Source organism: Castanea sativa, chromosome 4, assembly GCF_040712315.1.
Source record: "Castanea sativa cultivar Marrone di Chiusa Pesio chromosome 4, ASM4071231v1".
In the NCBI taxonomy this organism is placed as follows: domain Eukaryota; kingdom Viridiplantae; phylum Streptophyta; class Magnoliopsida; order Fagales; family Fagaceae; genus Castanea; species Castanea sativa.
Window position 1 is genome coordinate 17,565,684 of NC_134016.1, and position 8,538 is coordinate 17,574,221.

Consider the following 8,538-nt stretch of genomic DNA (forward strand, 5'->3'; position numbering starts at 1 on the left):
ACCACTCTATTAATATTGAGTGGGATAGTGGACTTAGTGGGTAGAGTAACGGTTGAATACCATTACTCCATAACTCCTGGATGTTACAATCATTTTGAGGCAAATAAAGGGACATGCTCACTTTGGGTGTCTGTCCATATCCTTTTCAGTTTTTAACATCTCTCACTCATCCATTGTGGGCATGGCCCTATTATCCATCTCTCAATGTGTTTCTCAGTGCGTTCATATTGGCAAATAGGTTGTGTGACCGCCGAGCACACTTGAAAAACATATTTGAGAGCACTATACTAAATCTTATACCAAGACCAGCATAGCAATATCCCTAAAGTGTCTTGTTATGCCCTAGACATATATTAACACATTGAATCAAGCATCTCTAACCCCTCTTGAGTTTAATACTCAGACTTATGCTTGATCCATCATAACAATCTAGATGTACTCACGATTATTTCGCTACCATAAGCGCTATAACCTGTTGACAGTGAGTACAAATATAAGGATGTGTTACAAAAATAGTCTTCCCTTTGACTTTGGTCCAATCGCTTTCCCAGCAATGTCCCTTTAGATTGAATCCAACATGGCCATAGGTAACATGCCGAAGTAGCAGACATCAAAACCTTAGCTTCATGACATAGTCAAAAGTAACAAGGGCATAAGTAGGATCTTAATGTAAGATCCATGGGACTCACACGGTGAAGAAGCAGGGATTTATTCTCTCACCTCCGCTTTTGGTCGAGCAAGCACATGTAGTATGAAATACATGCTACGGTGGAGTTCTCTTAAGTAAGAACGTATGTCTTAACTCAATACACCATACAAATCTTAGTCTAGTCGCTACTCAAGCGCCTAACTCGAGTCCTTTATTCGCTTGCCAACTCAGGCATCAAATAAGGTCTCACATTTGGCTAACCACAGGCTACATGGATTATGGGCTATCGATGTACGGTCTAATTAAGATAAATATATTATAGACCTCATCTTAGTTCCAACTAAGGCGACATCTGTTTGTGTCAACCATCTATATATGCTACATAAGCATTAAATGACACAATGTCTCATCTCTGCTCACTACTCAAGTGCTAGAGGCGATTGCTCGTGTGAGTGAGCCGACCTAAGCCTGCCGACATACCTTTCATACCACAGAATTCATCATATGGTATATGTGTGTGTAAACGTACATATTATTAACTAAATAACATCATATGCATTAAAAAAATCCCAAAAGAGTACAATAAATGGTAACTAAAAACAACATATCATCATATTCTACATAGCCCTAAACTCCTAACATGAGCCTGAAAGGCATCCCTTCCTATAGGCTTTGTAAAAGGATTGGCAATCATGAGGCTTGTAGAAATGTGTTCTAGAACTACTTCATTGTGAGCAACCATGTCTCGAATGTAGTGATATCGTATATCAATATGTTTGGTTCTACCATGATACTTAGAGTCTTTAGCATAGGCAAGTGCTACCATGCTATCACAATGTATCGTAACGGGATCCGAGGCATCCTTGACAACCTCAAGATTCTGAAAGAACCTCCTCAACCAAACTGCTTCCTGAATAGCTATTGAACATGCAACATACTCTGCTTTCATAGTTGATAATGCTATACAGAGTTGTTTCTTACTACTCCAAGTGATGGCACAATTATTTAGCAAGAAAGCATACCCAGATGTGGATTTGTGCTCATCTAGGTCACTACCCCAATTAGCATCACTATAGGCAATCATACGCAAATCTGAACCCTGATAACAAAGGATGTAGTCTACTGTCCCTTTAAGATACCTTAATATCCTCTTGACAGCTTTCCAATGAGCAAGTCCTAGATTAGACTGAAATCTATTGACTAATCCAACAACATAATATATATCAGGCTGAGTACACATCATTGCATACATCAAGCTTCCAACTACATTAGCATAAGGAACACGAGCCGTCTTTTCTTTTTAATCTTGATTCTTAGGACACATATCAAGGCTTAAGCTCTCATTTTTTGTAACTGGAGTATCTATGGGTTTGCAATTATGCATTAGGAAATGCTCAAGAACTTTCTTAATGTAAGTTTGTTGTGATAAACCTAAAAGTTTCTTTGAGCGATCCTTGAGGATTTCAACCCCCAAAATATAATCTGCCTCACCCATGTCCTTCGTCTCAAAGTTAGAGGATAACCACCCTTTTGCGGTGATAATCATCTCCATGTCATTACCGGCTAATAATATGTCATCGACATACAATGACAAAATAATGAAACTTCCCTTAGATCGTTTTACGTAGACACAGTGATCTTCTTTGATCATCGTAAACCATTCGATAGAACGGCTTAATGAATTCTCAGATACCACTGTCTAGATCGCTTTAAACCATATATGGATCGCTTAAGTTTGTACACTTTGTGCTCTTGACCTTTGGTCACAAAGCCAATAGGTTGATCCATATAGATTTCTTCATGCAACAATGGCCAGAATGAGTCGAACAGAGGCAAACCTCACAACCGGAGAAAAGGTTTCCTCGTAGTCAACACCCTCCTTTTGAGTGTATCCTTTTGCCACTAATCGAGCTTTATACCTTTCTATTAACCCATCCGCCTTGCGTTTGATTTTAAGAACCCATTTGTTCCCAATTGCTTTACGCCCCGACAGTAGTTCTACCAGATCCAAGACCTGATTAGTCCTCATAGACTCTATTTCATTATTCATTGCTTCATCCACTCATCAATAATAGAAGATGAGAGAGCCTCTTGCACAGTTATTGGCTCATCATCATTCTGTGAATCAATCATGAAAGCTTCCCCCTCAATCTCAAAATGACGACGAGGAACATTACCACGGTTGCTTCTATGTGACTGAGGTTGTTGTGGATCAACTTCTAGTGGTGTGCTCCCACTAGGTTATGAGTCGCTCCCACTGTCTCTAGGAGTTTCAAGAATTTCTTTCTTGTCCTCTACTAGTCTACTTGGGGCGCCTCCTTCTTGATCCATCATTTCATAAAGAGTCAAGTTCTTTTCAACCTCACCTATGTTAGGGAATTCACTTTCAATGAAATCAACATCACGTGACTCCAATTCAGTCACACTTCCATCTGGTTGTTCACCTATCAACACATAGCCTTTGGAACACTATTTTATAAAGATACACTTCTTTCCTCTAGGCCCTAACTTCCCATATCTATGAGAAGTATTGTGAACATAACCTGTTGAACCCCATGACCGCATGTTATTCAAGTTAGGATTATTGTTGGTCCATAGTTCATAAGGCGTGGAAGATACTGATTTAGAGAGCACTCGGTTAAGTATATAGGCTGCAGTCAAAAGTGTATCCCCCAATACGAAATCGGTAAGTTTGCTTGCGCCATCATTGACCTAACCATCTCTAGTAGTGTTCGATTTCTACTTTCCACCACACCATTTTGTTGCGGTGTATAAGGCATCGTTAACTGCCTTTCAATTCCCTTTTCATCACAAAGCTCCTTAAATTGCTCAGATAGATACTCACGCCCACGATTAGTTCTAAGAGCCTTAATGCTCTTGTCTAATTGATTTTCAACCAATCTCATGTATCATCTAAGGCAATCTAAAGCCTCAGGCTTATGAGAAATCAAATAGACATGATCGTAACGTGTATAGTCATCTATAAATATGGTGAAGTAGAAACCTCCATGCCTTGCCCTCACATTCATTGGACCACATATATCAGAGTGGATTAGTTGCAATGGAAAAGATGCCCTTGTGGCTTTTCCAAATGGTTTTCTTTTTGACTTTCCCACAAGACAATGTTCACATGTGGACAAAGTGACCTTGGCGAGATTGTCCATAAGGCCTTCTCTAGCTAACCTAGTCATCCTCTCTTGCCCTATATGGCCAAGCCTAGCATGCCATATAATTGAATTATCACAAGCATTATCAGATGAAGTAAAAAAAAATTGAACTATCATTATTATAATATTCAATAGCCAAAATTAAAAAACCATTTGAAATAAAACCACGACCATAATAAACTGTTCCCAAATGCAATAAAACATAATTATTCTAAAAAATAAACTGGAAACCAAGTCTTAACAAAGTAACTACAGAAAGTAAGTTCCTCCGGATCTTTAGAGTATACAATACGTCATGGAGTAACAGAGTGCGACCACCTCGCAACTCTAGCTTGTAAGTACCAATTCCAAGTACCTCCCCGCTAGCTCCGTTTCCCACCTTGATGTCTCTACTCCCAATAGGAATCCAGCAGTACTCCACAAATCTCACTCTATCTCTCGCTACATGTTTGGTTGCTGTTGAGTCTACAGTCCACATAGGAGCAGAATTAGCAACAAGGACATGACTAGTTACAAAAACATGGTGAGATGTAGGATTAGGTGTTACCTTTTTTGGCTTAGTGCAATCACGAGCAAAATGTCATTTCTTTCTGCAATTATAACAAGTCAACTTAGACTTGTTCTTCTTTGCGCGCTTTCCTCTAGTATTGCGCTTGACAAACTTAGCCTTCTTAGGCAGTGGCCCATTAGGTCTCTCTTGTCTAGGAGCATAATTAGGTTGCTTGCGTTTAGGCCTAAATGCCTTATGCGAGCTAGTCTCAGCCATGAGCATAGAACTAATCGGCTTGGCTGCTTCAAGGTGCTCAGCTTCAAGTTCCAAGTGACGAGCCACATCATCAAATGTTTTAGTGTTCTCATTATGTGTCAAGTTTTGACACATCGTCTCCCATGAACTTGGTAGTGAACGAATCATTGCCTGGACTTGTTGTTTGTCAGTAAAATTGTTTCCAGCTAATTTGAGCTCTTGAATCATGGAGGACATCGCCCTAAGATGCTGCTTAATCGTATGTTCAGAGCGCATCTTATATGAATCAAATTTCATTGTTAAGCCATGCAGTCTAGTGGCTGATGTCCCTCCATATCTTAGCTTTAGAGCTTTCCACGTGTCTTGTGCAGTTGTATACTGTTCAAATTCACCAATCAAGTCATTATGCATGTTGCTCAGCATTTAAAGCGCGCACACAAATCCTTTTTGCACCAACTTTCATAGGCAGCAAGATCACGTTGGTGTTGCTTAGTGCTTCCCTCATCGGGTTTACTCAACGAATGAGTTAGAGTCTTTAGGACTTCTTGCTCATTCAGCACATATTGGATTTTGCGGTGCCAAATATTGTAATTTTAACCATCCAGTTTCTCTCGTTTATTGAGATCAGCAACTATACCTTTGGAAGCCATTTCACTACAAAATTTCACAAATGGGACATTACACACACATTTCAAAAATTTTGTCGTTTGATCTAAAATAAACTTAGATAATCAACACACGTTGCAAGATTGAAAATTCGCTAGGCTTCTTAATCATCTCTTGTGCCACTAGTGTTTATTACTAAGCTTAATTTTAATCTATTCGTGCAAAATTATGTATGGGAGATAACGCAACTCAACCATACTCCCACTATTTCATATTTGCAAAGAATGTGTATTAAAAAAATTCACCAATTTTATCAATTAACTATTGAGCCAAACATGCTATCACAATTTAAACTCATGCAAACAATCCATATAGGCATCTCATTATTTCACTAAGAAATAATTATTACTTTGTCACGTTAAATATAATATTTATCTTTTATACCATATTTCACTAAGAAATAATAATGGAATTAAACAATTTACAAAATTAAATAAATTCGATATCATTTACGCATATACCTTTTATGTTTCATGAGAAATAAATGCAAGGCTTGTATAGCATACGTTACAATGAAATAATTGAACGGATTTAATACAGTTTTAATCTAAATGAATTATTGCAAATATATCACTGTCCATGATATAGAGTTGGTCATGTACTTGTGCCTTTTTAAATAATGGTGAAACAATGCAATAGGCTTAATATGCATTAAAAAAAAAAAAAAAACTCACAAAGATCAAAGACCCCAAACGAAGCACATGAGCACATTGAACAGTGCACACTAATAGAGCAAAAAGAAAAAAAGAAAAAGAAAAGGTGTTTAAGAAGTAAGCAATTGTGGGACCTCCCTTTTTTTTATTATATCATTGGCTGTCACTCTAGCCCTTTTGGCGAGTGGTAGACACGTGATGCCTAAAATAGGTTGTCTTCTACCTTCATCCGCTCCTCTCAATTTCTTTCAGCCAAAAAATAAAACAAGTTTCAGACATGAACTTCAAAGTTTTATATCTTCTTCATTTTAAGTCCATTTTTAACATACCATATACCGATTTAAAGCTTATAACATATAGATTCATAATATGAAATTATATTTTGTAAACAGAAATCATATAAGAGCAGTTTTGTCCTTAAAGTTTCGGTGTTCTAAGTTTTGTTAAACTACATCTCATGACACACTTAGAGATTTGCTATGAAACTTAAGGTAGATGTTAATACATGTAATATAAACAAAATATATTTATTTTAAGGCACAAAATGCTCAGAATCAAAACTTGCCATTGAAGGCCATGTGAGGTGCATAGAAATTCATAGCATATCTCAGAAGCACAAAACGCATTAAGGACTAATCATATATGCCTATGACATCGAGAACAACCTATAAATGCTCTGATACCAATGTAAGAAATAGAAACTTGCAGCGGAATATAAGTAATCGGTTTTTTGGCATACCTCTCTTGGCCTAAACCGATGATCACACAGGAGCTTTGAGATTATTCTATGCTGTCTAGAGCTAGCCTCCACGCAGACCAGCTATCCAAATACATTTTGAATTCTAGTTTGTGTAACCCACGAACCAAAACCGTTTCTTCGACGGTGTTGTACACTACTAGAGTGATGCAGACATAACTTACAACTTAAGAGCCTCACAACACTCTGTAAACACTATGAGAAATGCAAAATTCGTTCACTGTTCATGGGTACCATTCTTGGTGTTTATATACACACCACTCCATTAATATTAAGTGAGATAGTGGACTTAGTGGGTAGAGTAACAGTCCAATACCATTACTCCATAACTCCTGGATATTACAATCATTCTGAGGCAAATAGAGGGACACACTCAATTTGGGTGTCTGTCCATATTTTTTTCAGTTTCTAACACCAAATCCAGCAACCAAATCTACTCCATCAAATCTATAAAAACAAGAAATAAATCCAAGAAACCAAACCAAACCATAAATAAATCGAAGAAATAAACCCATAAACCCAGTAACCAATTCAATCTCTGGCAAACCGATAAACCCAAAAGTTTTCTTCAAAAACAAACACACAAAAAAACCCATAAAAACAAACAACTCCACGTTCTCTCCAAGAAAACAAAAACACAAACAAACCCAGAACAAGAGCAAGGATACCCAAATCTAAACAAAATTAGTCACATAAGTCTCAAACAAACCCAGATACCGACTCATGAAAGTTTCAAACAAACCCAGATACCCACTCATGGGCAATGGATTCTCTTCTTGATGCATGCCACGGCCACTACCGACAGTGTTCCCATTTTCCATCCAAACACCATCCTCCATTGAAACCTCCAACAAATCAAACCCATAAACCCAGAAAAATCATCAAACCCATATAAAAAAACAAACCCAAAAATTTAAAACAAACCAACACCCACATGGAAAAACAAACCCAGGTCAGAGAGATCGTGACCAATACCAATTGATCTATGACCTACATGCCTCGATCCGATGACAGAGCTCCATGCGTGGTGATGCTGATACCAAGGTGGCAAGATCGGACCTCTAGTGACCGGAGCGGTGGAGCGAAGAAGGATGTTGAGAGAGAGTTGGAGAAACCGATTCGGCACGATGAATTAGAGAGAGTGAGATCGCGAGGATAGAGGTTCGGAGAAAAACCATAGCTGGTGGTGGTTCATGGTAGCTATGGAATAGCTCAGAGAGAGAGAGGAGAAGAGAATTTGCTTTCATTTGAGATTTTGGGAAGCTCTAGCTTATTTTTGTGTTTGGTTAAGAAAAAAGAAAATGCACGAAAATATGAGAATTAAGAAATTAAATTTTCAGTTTAAATCAAATTTAAATTTTTAGTTTAAATTAAAATTAAGAAATTAAAGGTTTGTTTTTTAATTAAATTTTTTTAAACTTTTTTTTTAATTAGATTTAAGTTTTGTTTTTTAATTTATTTTCTTTTTTGGTTTAAATTTTCTAACATGGCTTTTAAAAAAAATTAAAATGCTAACGTGGCATATAAATATGCCAAATAATATTTTTTTTAATAATATTTTAATCGCCACATCAATGCCACATTAGCGCCACGTCAGCTAGTAAGGTGTTCCGTCTGCCACATAGGACTTTGCCGTTAGGGCTCTGACGGTAGGGACAAAAACGAGATCTGTTTTTTTGATTTTAGGGATTAAAAGTGGTGAAAATAAAAAATAGGGACCAAAGTGGGAATCGCGTGAAAATGTAAGGACCAAAATGTATTTTCGCTTTTTTTTAGTTTAATATAATTTTTCAATTTGAATTCATTTATTTTTAGTGAGGTTACATCGGATGAAAATTTTAAGAAAATAAAATTTAGGATTTGAAATAAAGTAAACTACTAGGTTTAGTGTGTGCTAGTTT